Source organism: Delphinapterus leucas, chromosome 1 (assembly GCF_059928025.1).
Source record: "Delphinapterus leucas isolate spDelLeu-1000000601 "Yukka" chromosome 1, BTC_Dleu_Yukka2, whole genome shotgun sequence".
Lineage (NCBI taxonomy): Eukaryota > Metazoa > Chordata > Mammalia > Artiodactyla > Monodontidae > Delphinapterus > Delphinapterus leucas.
Genome location: NC_143129.1, coordinates 104,522,957 through 104,535,745, shown reverse-complemented (window position 1 = coordinate 104,535,745; position 12,789 = coordinate 104,522,957). Strand labels below are relative to the sequence as shown.

The 12,789-nt window shown below is 33.2% G+C and overlaps 1 protein-coding gene across 2 annotated transcripts in view; it reads right to left on the bottom strand.

Annotated features, from left to right (window-relative positions):
- DPYD (dihydropyrimidine dehydrogenase) overlaps positions 1 to 12,789 on the bottom strand; it is an 825,900-nt gene that overhangs the window by 714,932 nt on the left and 98,179 nt on the right. The window lies entirely within an intron of this gene.

Below are 12,789 nucleotides of genomic sequence, written 5' to 3'. Positions count from 1 at the left end.
GAAATCACAATAAATTGTATATGATAAATACCCAGTTCTAAAATATTAGTATTTACTGATATGGAAAGATATAGCCCAGGCATAATATAATAATAAAAGTTCAAACATTTTGAAGTCAAAATTTTAAAATTAGATATTTAAATAACAGTTATATACAAATTGTTCACAAATATATATATATATGTATATATATTTGAAAATAAATAAGTCCACTCATTAAAATTATGTGACATTGCATCAGGCTCTTAGCATTACTGGACTGAATTTTCTAAGAGTTTTTTTGTTTAATTTTAATTATGTTTTTATATGTAAAACTAACTTAATCTCACATGACCCTAATAAGTTATCAGAACATAATATATAGGATTAAATTTTACCCTAAAAAATGTATCCATATGAATCTTCTGGCACATTAGATTTTATGTATTTAGGTAATAAAATAACTGGATTTAGCATTTTAGTTAATTTAACAGACAGTAAAACTAAATAATAAAATTTTAACATTAATGGGTTCTATATTAAATTGTAAATAAGTATGCTGGATTTTACAAAAATACAGAATTTAGATTAATAATTTCCAATGTGTAAGAATTCACTGATTTAAAACCCATTGTTATATATACCATTATCTTACCTTGATATCTTTTTTAGATTGGCCAAATTAAGGCAAAGATCCTTTTTAACACATAGTTACATGTTTTACAATGAAAATCTTGAAAATTAGCAAAATGTACCTAAAATAATTTGAATTATGGATAAAAGTCCTTTTTTGGATATGTAACTTGCAAATATCTCCTGATCTGTGTCTTGTCTTTTCACCTTTTAATAGTATCTTTTCATAAAGAGAATTTCTTTTTTATTTTTTTTTTTGGCGGTACGCAGGCCTCTCACTGTCGTGGCCTCTCCCGTTGCGGAGCACAGGCTCCGGACGCGCAGGCTCAGCGGCCATGGCCCACGGGCCCAGCCGCTCCGCGGCATGTGGTACCCTCCCGGACCAGGGAGCGAACCCGTCTCCCCGGCATCGGCAGGCGGACTCCCAACCACTGCGCCCACCAGGGAAGCCCGAGAATTTCTTATTTTTAAAGAGCCCAAATTTATTATTGCTTTAATTTACGGTTAGTGCTATTTGTGTCCTGTTTAAAAAATCTTTGATTTCCTCAAGGTTATAAATTTATTTTCCTATATTTTTTCCACAAAGCTTTATTACTTTGCATTTCACATTTAGATGTGTAATTCATCTGGGATTGATATTTGTATATGTGTATAACAGAAAAATCACACCATACAGGTCAGCAGTTAAATCAGTACTATTTTTTGAAAAGGCCATCATTTCCCCACTTTAATTCATCTTTTCCATAAAGTAAGACACAGTATACATAGGGTCTATTTCTGGGGTCCATAATGGCCAACTGCTCAATGTCCTATATTTGTGCTAGTATCACACTGTCTTAATCACTCATATCTATAATAAATAAAGAACTCCTACAAGTAAATATGAAAAAAAAACAGACAATTCAATGTAAAATGGGCAAAAGACTTATATAAACACTATATAACAGAGACTATACAAATAACTAATTTAAAAGAACATGCTCAACAGCATTAGTCATGATAAAGATGCAAATTTTAAAAATGAAATATCACTACACACTTTGAAAATGTGTAAAATGAAAAAGATAGATGATACAAAAGTGGGTTTTTTTAGTATAAAAAGCAACTGAAGCACTGCTGGTAGAACTGTAAATTGTTAAAATCACTTGATAAAGCTTTTCGGTAGCACTTTCAAAAGCTGAATTTTCATGTCTTGGAATACACCCAGAACAAATATGTAATATGTTTGCCTAAAGTCGTATACAAGAATGTTAATTGTAGCACTATCCAAATTTCCCCAAACTGGAAACAAGTCAAATGCACATAAAGATGGAATATATAAATCAACTGTGTTATATTACTACAATGGAAAATACATAGCAATGAGAATGAACAAACTACATCTCTGTGGAATAACATGGATTATCTCACAGCCATAGTATTAAATAAAGTGACACACAAAAGATCACATAGGAAAATTATTCCACTTAAATAAATTTCAAAAACAAGCAAAGCTGCGCTTCCCTTGTAGCACAGTGGTTAAGAATCCGCCTGCCAATGCTGGGGACACGGGTTCGAGCCCTGGTCCGGGAAGATCCCACACGCCGCGGAGTGACTAAGCCCCTGCACCACAACTACTGAGCCTGCGCTCCAGAGCCCGCGAGCCACAACTCCTGAAGGCCGGGTGCCTAGAGCCCGTGCTCCACAACAAGAGAAGCCACCGCAATGAGAAGCCCGCGTGCCACAACGAAGAGTAGACCCCGCTCACCGCAACTAGAGAAAGCCTGCGCACAGCAACGAAGAGCCAACGCAGCCAAAAATAAATAAATTAAATAAATAAATTTTTAAAAATTACCTTTAAAAAAATAATAACTTGGAAACAAAAATAAGCAAAGCTACAGTGAATAGTTCAACATTAAAAGAAAACAATTCCATTTATAAGAATATAAAAAAGAATAGAATACTACTTAATAACTTTAACAAAAGAAGCATAAGACTTGTGTACTGAAAAGTACAAAATATCATGATAAAAATTAAAGAAAACCAAAATAAATGGTAAGACATCTATGTTCATGAGTTAGAAGACAATATTGTTAAGGTGGCACTACTCCCTAAATTAATCTAAAGTTTCAATGTGATTCCTGTCAAAATCCCAGCTGACTTTTTTTTTCAGATTTTGATAAGCTGATTCTAAAATTCATATGAAAATAGAAGGGACCCAGAATAGCCAAAACCTTCTTAAAAACAGAATAGCAAAGTTGAAGGCCTAACACTTCCTGATTTCAAATATGACTATAAGCCTACAGTTATCAAGACATATACCCACATATATATATACAAATGTTCATAGCAGCATTATTCATAACATAAAAAGTAGAAAAAATGCAAGTCAATAAAATGATAAATGGATAAGCAAATATGGTATACCAATATAATGATATACTATTCAGCCATAAAAAGGTAAGTTCTGATACATGATGAGCTTTAAAAACGTTATGCTAAGTGAAAAAGCCAGATACAAAAGGTCACATTGTATCAATTCATTTATATAAAATGTCAAATACAGGCATATCCATAGAGACAGGAGATTAGTGGTTGCCAGGGGCTGCAGAGAAGGAAGGAATTATTGCTAATGGTAACGGGGTTTCTTTTTGGGGACATGAAATTTCTGAAATTAGTGGCGATCAATGCACAACACTGTGAATATACTAAAAACCACTGAATTATATGCATTTTAAATGAGTGAACCTTATGGTATGTGAATATATCTCAATAAAGCTACTATTTTAAAAGTAGGCAAAACTAATCAAGGTGTTGGAAATTAGTGGATACTGACTACAGGAGACAGAAGAGGGTCTTCTAGGGCACTGTTTAATTCATTTTGTGAAAATTCATGGAACTGAATACTTAAGATCTGTTTAGTTTTCCATATGTAATACTGCAGTAAAAAGCTTTAAGAAGAGAGTTTGAATTCTGGTGAAAGAATCATAATGCAGTAATATATCACTACAGTTAAAGAATGCAGATAAAGAAGTTCAAAGTATCTGACACAGTAAGTGTTAGCTACCAGCTAATAATAATAAAATAACATTTTATTATTTACTAAAATTCTATACTAAAGTTCCAATTCCTGTAACTTACCCTGATAAATTTTTGATACTTCATTAACTAAACTATGAACTTTTTCTCTATAGAGTGATAGTCTTAAAGAATGACATTTATATGACTATAATTGCAAAGATGAATAACTAAATTATTCGAATTAGATGGCCTTTGAAAAACACTTTCCCAGTACTTCTGGGATAAAAATTAGTCTGGACCTCTAAGGCAGAAAGCAGAGTTTTCCTTTCTTTATTCAGGAAAAAAAAGAGGTGGGGGGGACAAATATAAATTTTACACTGAACAGATTATAGTGCCCTTTCAAATATTTCTATGGAAATAATAATATTTTTTAGAAGCTTTATGTTCATAGGTGTTCAACGCAGCATTTTTATGACAGTGAAATATTGGGGGGGATTCTAAATTTTCAACATAAAAGAATGGTTAAATAAAGCACTTTAAATTTGAGGGATATTATGCATTAATTACAAATGCTGTTTAGATAGAGTTAGCCAATGTTTATTTGACATTGTGTAATTTTTTTTAAAAAGACACTATAAAATTGAATATGTTGTATGATATGATTACAATTTTGGAAAAGAAAACTAGCAAAGCCAAAAAAGACTAGAAATGAAATAGTAACTCAGATTATCTCAAAATGTTGAATAAACAAGAGTTTATTTTTTTACTTATAGTTTTCAATATTTTCCAAAGTTTCAGTTATAGGTTTATATTTCTTTTTGATTTCAAGATTTAAAAAGTTAAGCATTTTTTTAAAGATTTTGGAAGTATCTGTATATTCTGTGCTGAATATGCTATTTTTGTAAAATATAATACAACAAAATAATTGCTAGCAATAAAAGAAATTTAATATAAGATAGGACTGGACTTTTCCAATATTTATTTTTTCTATTAAATATGCACTTGACTAATTAAGGTTTCTGCCTCCTGATTATTTGCCAATGAGTTCATGAAAGTTTTAATATTTCAAATTGTCCGAAAAGAGTTTCCAAACATCAGTTTGATTTCTTTACTTTTGCACACCCAAAAAGAGGTATAAGGATGTACACAAAGCAGTAAAAGAAAATAAAGTCATATAATAAAATCAGTTACACTTATTTGCTATATTCAACCTACAACATAGCTTAATGTGAACAACTGATACTCAAATAGTGCCACTTGGGCTAAGCGAATACCTGAAAAGGCCCAAACACAACTACTAGTTATATAATATTTGGAATGTACTGTTTTTAACTTTCATATATTTAAACTTAATAACTGATGACTAGTATTTATTCATGATTCTAAACAGACTTCACAATACAATTTTTAGAGTTGCATAATATTCTACTGCACCCATGTGCTATTATTTATTTAGCTAATTCCCTTTTTGGTTTGGTTTGGTGGTTTGTTGCTAATGCTATTATAAATATAAAACAAGAATAGATGGCTAAAAATGAAATAAAAGCTTAAAAAGTATTAAGAAAAAATAAATATCATTGACTGGGATTATTCATTCCAACTAATTTCCCATCTAACTCAAATTGTTTTCATCTAAAATATATTCAAATTATGTGACTATGGTAGAATCAATACTCAAATTCAGGATTACTGATTCTATATCTCATTCTTGTTCCTGAATTTAACTGTTAATGGAAAACAATGCATGTTTTCTCTGTGGTCATATAATTATACTTATTTCTATCTAGGTTTGCCATAAACCCAACCCCATCAATTTAGATGAATCACTGCTAAGAGTCTTACATTTAAATGTTAAGTTGGAAAAAGGTTTCATAACGTTGTTCTTTCAAACTTTACTGACTCTTGATATGGAAAACAGCACCTATCACTTCCCCACAGGTGGTTTATAAATCAGATGTGGAAATAGATATTTCTCTTTAATTGTTTTGGGCATATTTTTCATTTTTAATATATCTCCTACTTTGGATATACATAAACATATACACAGATACACACACATATATACATACAAATGTGTTTGTTAAATGGAGTCATTTAATAGAAATAAATCTGTACCTTGACGAGGTATTTTTGTTTTTTATGGTTGGTTTTCAAGAAAATCTTAGAAACTTTGATTTTACCAACAGAAATTAACAAAATCAAATAACATTATATCTGAATCTATTTATTTAAGAACAATTGTCTTCAGTTAGGGTACTGTCTTCTCAGACGCTACCTATAGGAAATGTGAGATTTAATCATTAAAATCAATGGAAAGGCTAGAAAAGTCACGCTACTGTAATTAAGAGAGAATTTTAAGATCTCAATTTAGCCATTTAAAGTAACTCCCTAGACCAGAGCAATAATGCCCACAGCAAAACAAAGTCATAGATAACAAATATTTAAGGCAGCCTGCTACAACCGTGTGACACAGCAGCTTAAATCAAAAGCAAACATCGATGGAGTCCACAAAAACCTCTTTTCATCCTAATATCCATTTCTGAGTCCCTTGGGAAAAGCTGTATAATAAAATGTAAAAAGCAAAAAATAAATAAGCTTTTACTATTTCTTATCATTTATAAATCATTTCAAAAAAGTGAATGTTAATCTGATCAATTTTTGGAAAAGGTTAATTCACAGTAAAATCCATGTGTAGACAACCTTTTCTAAAAAGAATTCTTGTGGAAATTTTACTCTTTCAGATTTATATTTTTAAAAATTATACAGATGGTTTCAGAATCTCAAACGAGTCTAGATGTTACTACAAAAAAATGCATTTGCCTCCCTTCTATGTGGTAAATTGAGAGCATAAAGAAAAAATACATATACTCTCTTGTTTGTCTGTTTTTTCTTCTGGTCCTGAAATCCCTCATCACTTTCCTCCTCTTAGCTACCTGCACTGTGGTTTTAAACTTTATTTTCGTCTCCACTGCTGCAGAGAAAAAAGTTCGTGAAGGACATTAAAGAAGAAACAAGCAAAATTACTGGATTTTGAGTTTTTAAAGGCCTATCCTTGGCATACACAAACAATAGGGTGGAAAGACTGCTTGATTGCCTAGCTTTTCCAGCCACAGAGATAGGAGATAACAACATTCTTCTAAAGACAGAGTGAGAGAAAAGTTGGACACAGAAACCTTATGTAGCCCCACTGAGCTCACTATGGCTCCAGGAATTGAGGACAGGCAAAGATATCAGAGTTGACTGAGACAGAAAGTGTTCCAGAGCATCTGAAGGTACTTCTTCATTTTAATGATAAGAAGCCTCAAATTTAATAGTGATTTTATCTGGAAGTGGTTAAAATGACATATTTTACCATGAAGTGGAATGGGAACCCAAAATGATTATTGAATAACAGAAAAGGAAAGAATGCTCCATGTTTCACACTCCCTGAGTCTGCAGAAAACTTACTGTGCCCAACAGAACAATAGAGGAAATAAATAAGTCTTGTAAACATTTAAACAGTCTAATTGTTACCTTCACCAAAAATACCTGTGTCCTGAAGAAATCAAATCCAAGATTTTTTTTTAAGAACAATATATGAAAGTACCAAAGAAGAGATACAAGAGTTAAATTCTAATTAAGACAAATGTTAGTCTTTTTCCAGAATGAGATAAGCAACTCAAGCAACTAACATTTTTATCTGCTCATCCTCTCCATAAATAAAATTAAGCATCAGATGCTTTAGATGAGAGGCAGAGAGACACTCTCATGTTCACCATCAGTAACATTTTCCTAACAGTAGGGACAACTGTAAGTAAAATGGAGCCAATGTCTTCTATCAAAGTCTATTCTCAGCCCAGTTCATATGAGCACGGATCTAAAAACAATTATAAACTTATGTTTAAATAACAAATAACTTAATACGCTGTTCATTACAGGGTGAAACCATGTAACCCAGATTGGGACTTGAACCCACGGTCTTTTAATTGAGATCACACACCTGGTCTCAGGACTTAATGAAGCTCAGGTTCTTGATGTTCTTGTCGCAGAAAGAATTCAGTGAAAGACAAAGTGATAGGTAAGAAGTGGATTTATTCAGAAAGAAACACACTCCACAGGCAGAGTGTGGGCCATCTTAGAAGGCAACAGGCCCCGAAATATGAGGTGGTTAGTTTTTATGGGCTGGGTAATTTCATAGGCTAATGAGTGGGAGGATTATTCCAATTATTTGGGGGCTGGGGTGGGGATTTCCAGGAATTGAGCCACCACCTACTTTCTGACCGTTTATAGTTGGCCTCAGAACTGTCATGGCGCTGGTGCGTGTGTCATTTAGCATGCTAATGTATTACAATGAGCATATAATGAGGCTCAAGGTATACTGGAAGTCAAATCTTCCACCATCTTGTACCTAGTTGGTTTTATCCAGCTTTTGTAATGTCCTATGGCTATGTCATTATTTTAAAGGCTGTGCCCTGCCCCGTTCCCTCCTGTTTCAAGGGGATTCTATATGTTAGTGTAGGATTAACCCAGAATACAATTTCAGGCATAAGTAAGGCATAGGGGACTTTCCAGGATGTAAAAAACTTTCAAACAATTCTAAAAATGAACTCACGCATGGTGATGACTGATACTTCCTATTTTTCAAGTGCCTCGTAATTTCCTTTGACCAAGATAATTGCATGAGAGAGCTGCAACCATCACAGCAGATGCAAGACAGACAATCTATTTTGTAGGAAAGAAGGAAGGTAAAGGCAAAGGGTAACTAAAAAGGAAAAGGGGACACAGGGAGAGAATGAATGAACAAACTACTCCTCAGATTAGCAAGTACAAGAACAAGAAAAATCAGTGATTAGTAATAAAACACTGGAACAAAAAACAGGACTATTAGCCTAAATACCATGGAGCAAGAAAGTGGGAACACACAGAAAAAATGGAAGGACATGAAAAGTATTGAATTTAGTGCTGACCAGACATTCCATTGGCTACAACAGGCAAATGTTATCTCTACTTAATTAGTAGGAAACTGGAAATCCATATCAGCAACCAAGGTAAATGTTATAGTTTTTTGGCGTATAAAGATGAATTATATTAATAGTAAACTAGCTAATAACATGAAGGGCTTACTCTGTGTTAGACACTTTTCCAGGAACTTTATCCATTTAATCTGCACAACAACCATTGAGATCCATACTTCACAACTGAGGAAACACAGGGAGATTAAGGCACAGGGAGATTAAGATAACTTGCCTAAGGTCATATAGCTAATAAGGGATAAAGCAGGGATTTGAACCCAAGGAGTCTGTCCTCAGAGCCAGATTCAAATCCCTCAGAGACTGCTTCAAAAGTGTAAACTGAGTAAAGTGAATATAATAAAGTTCTGCATAGGTCCTCCTCTAGACGTTTGTTGTTAAGTTTAGATAACTGGATTGGATGGATAATAGTTTACTAATAAAGTGGGGCATAAGTTTGTACAGAATACTGTTTTCTTTCTTTCTGGATGTGCTACACTTTACAAGGTAGAAAATAAGGAATCCAATATACAGATGTTTAGGCAAAATTAATACCCATAAATATTTTGCATGCAACAGTCTTTATTTGGGTCTGTGACACCACTGTGACAAATATAATGAGCAATTAAATTCCCAAGTGCTCAGATTTTGGCAGCAATTAAAGTAGAAACTAGAAACTAAGCATCAAAAAGAACTGGTTTTGGTGGCCTCCTGCCAAATGAATCCCCATGGGTTGAGAGAAGGTCTAGGGTTTCAACTGTGATAGATTTTACAGTGTTTTAATATCTCATCTGTATTAAGGATTGTATAAAAGTATGATAAAACAAATGAGTAAAATATCAACAGCAACATGGGGGCAAAGTAACACACAAGAAGATCTCTGAATGCTGAGAAATTTAAACACGATCACTGAAGTATCTTTGCTTAACTAAGCCAAACAATAACAAATCCAACCAAGTATCTAGTGATTCACATGCTGGATGGGGCAGGAAAGAAGCAAAAAATTCAGCAAATTACATTATTAAATAAAAGAATTGATGGTATTACCATTTAATTTCTATTAGGACAGCATTTCCTTTATGAAATAATCACAATAACTAGAACTAAATAGATTGGATCTAAAATTTATATAGTAACCTAATTTTTTTAAATTAGTAAATTAATTTTAATAAATGAGGAAACAGTTTTATATTATTAAGGTCACAGAGAGTTAATGGCACAGCTACTAGAACTTTAGTCTAATAATTACTAAATAACAAAAGCTGAAGTTAATCAATTAAATTTCAATTCAGAAAAAAAAAAACTTGAAAATCTACTGTTAGGCATCATACTAAGCATCAGGGATATAAAGGTAAATAAGAAAAGACCCCCATATTGATCACAATCCGGTGATAATATAGAGAAGAGAGAGGAATTAACTCTCCTAGAGCAGAGATGTCTATGACTTAATGACTTCTAAACATGTCTTTGAAATGAGTCAAAACTTTCCAGATTAACAGGGGCTGAGGAGGGGTGAGAAGGCAAAGGTAGTGGAATTGGCTCTAGCCTCAGACCTCAGCATTACTGCCTACTAGTTATAGGTCCTTAGGCAGGACACTCAGTTTATTCTAAGCAAAATATACTTGAACCTTCTAGCATGCTCATCAAAATTAAATAATACATGTAAATCACTTAGTACACCAAAGAAATAGAAGGTTTTCAATAAATGGAGGAAGCAAAGGAAAAGAATAAAGAGGAGGAAGAAGAAGAGTATCCATGAACCCCACCATAATCCTAATGGATCAGACAGTATGGAGTGAGGTAGAAAAAAGTGCATTTTTCATGTCTTCCAAGTGATTCTAATGAGTAATAAAGTAAAATCAATACAGTCTTTATGGGAAAAAGAAGATTTTTAACTTTTTGATCATAAGATCCCTATGAGAATATAATGAAAATCATGATCCTTTCCTCTTAAAAAATTAAATATTCACAAAAAATTCATATGCATATATATACAATATGCTACATACAATTTCAATGAGCCAGTGGATCCCCTGAAGCCCATCTATAGCCCTACGTCTATGCGCACCAAATTTTAATATGAGGAAGGATGATTTTTGTAATGAACCTAGATGACATAGAAATGAAAGTTACAAATATAATGTCCAAGTACATTGAGAAGCAAGGGGTCCAAAAGCTGGCAAATTTCTACTGTTTGATAATGATGCTTAAGTATTCATATTACTAATAAAAAAATATGTTGCAAAAGTCAATCCTGTTGCCAAGCTAAAATGAAAGCAAGTCATTCACTCATTCACTCATTCAATATTCATTTAGATTCTAATAGGTGCCAGATACATGGTAGTCACTGGGGACACGAAGGTTTAAAAAAAAAAAACCTCTTCATGTTCAAAAACACAATTTCAGTTCAAAAAGGAAACTATTATCAGGCAAGTATGTCCCACATCCAGTGGAAGAATACTTGCATATTAATGTGATCATTACAAATGATCACATATTAATGAGATCATTACAAATCTCAGATGACTGGAAGCCTGCAGGACCCACAGGGAATTAACACCACAGAGGCCACAAGTTTTATGGAGGCAATTATAAATTTACATTTCATAAAGCAGAAACTAACACACCATTGTAAACAATTATACTCCAAGAAAGATGTGAAAAATAAATAAATAAATTTACATTTCAAAATCTGAACAATTTAAGTAAAATAGCACACTCCAAGCTATAAAGCTACAACTCTAAGGTAATTTAGCATTGATTAATTTAATGATTTTCTTTAGGCAGTAAGGTAAACAGGGAAAAGTTAATACCAATGCCTATGTTTCTCATGAAGTCAGAAATTCCTAAGGTCTAAGTTCCTCCAAAGAATGAGTCAATTAGATGAACTTACTCTTCCAGTAAAATGTTATGTTTTAAATCTTGGCACTCAGCAAAAAGCCTCAAAACTAGCCCCACTGAAGTTCTTTATGACTGAAGTAAGAAATAATAATTATATTCAGATTTTTAAAATTCCAGGTGAATATTCTAATACCAATATACGATTTCCAGTTCTAATCCAGAGTTTCATATTTCAATAGATAATTGCTTTTCCCTTCGGTATGTCTTAACTAGTCTAATCCTTTCAGTGAATATTAAGACATAATCATGTTTAGCTAATGTCATTTCACTAATGGTGGCCAGCTTACAATCAAGGCCTGTCTAGGAGAATCTCGTATGAGTCACAGTAAAATAGAATATAATATAGTAGGAGACATAGGAGCTGTGGAGACAGGAAATCTGTTTTTAAGTTCCAGCTTTGCAAGTAAACTGTTTATATATTCTTAGGAAAATGCTTAACATCTCAGTCTGCAAATATTTCCTCATGAAATGAAGATATCAATGAAAATGATAAAAGTAATGACACACACTTCAAAGTGTTGTGAGGAAAAATTAAATGAGATCATGTATGTGAAAATATACTCTAAACAAGAAAGCACTGTTCAAATAGTGCTATACATTTTTAAATGGATAGAATAAATCTCATTTCCAGGCTCATAGTCTAAGTCAAAATGTATTTTAGCTACAATTACCTTGAAGTATTTTAAATTTTAACTCGTATCCATGGTAAAAATTAAGTAATATTTTAGTACTTTCCCAAGGTGAGCAAAAATTAAAAACAGTTCTGCTGCAGAATCCTACCTGCTGAGCATTAATTCCTATATCTAAAGGAGGTAAACAAAATTCAAGATTGAGTATTTACTTTTTAATCTTAATTTCTTAAATTACCACATAGGTCTTTACATAACGTATGGTTATATTTTGTCTTTTTTGGATTCTTTTTTTTAAAAAAAAAAATTTATTTATTTATTTACTTGGCTGTTTCGGGTCTTCGTTGCAGCACACGGGCTCTTAGTTGCAGCTCACAGGCTTCTCTCTAGTTGTGGCATGCGGATTTTTTTCTCTTCTCTAGTTGTGGCATGCGGGCTCTAGGGAGCGTGGGCTCTGTAGTCTGTGGCACGCGGGCTCTCTGGTTGAGGCGCTCGAGCTCAGTAGTTGCAGCGCACAGGCTTAGTTGCCCTGAGGCATGTGGGATCTTAGTTCCCTGACCAGGGATCGAACCTGCATCCCCTGCATTGGAAGGCGGATTCTTTACCACTGGACCACCAGGGAAGTCCCCGTACGGTTAGATTTTGAATGAATCTCACTT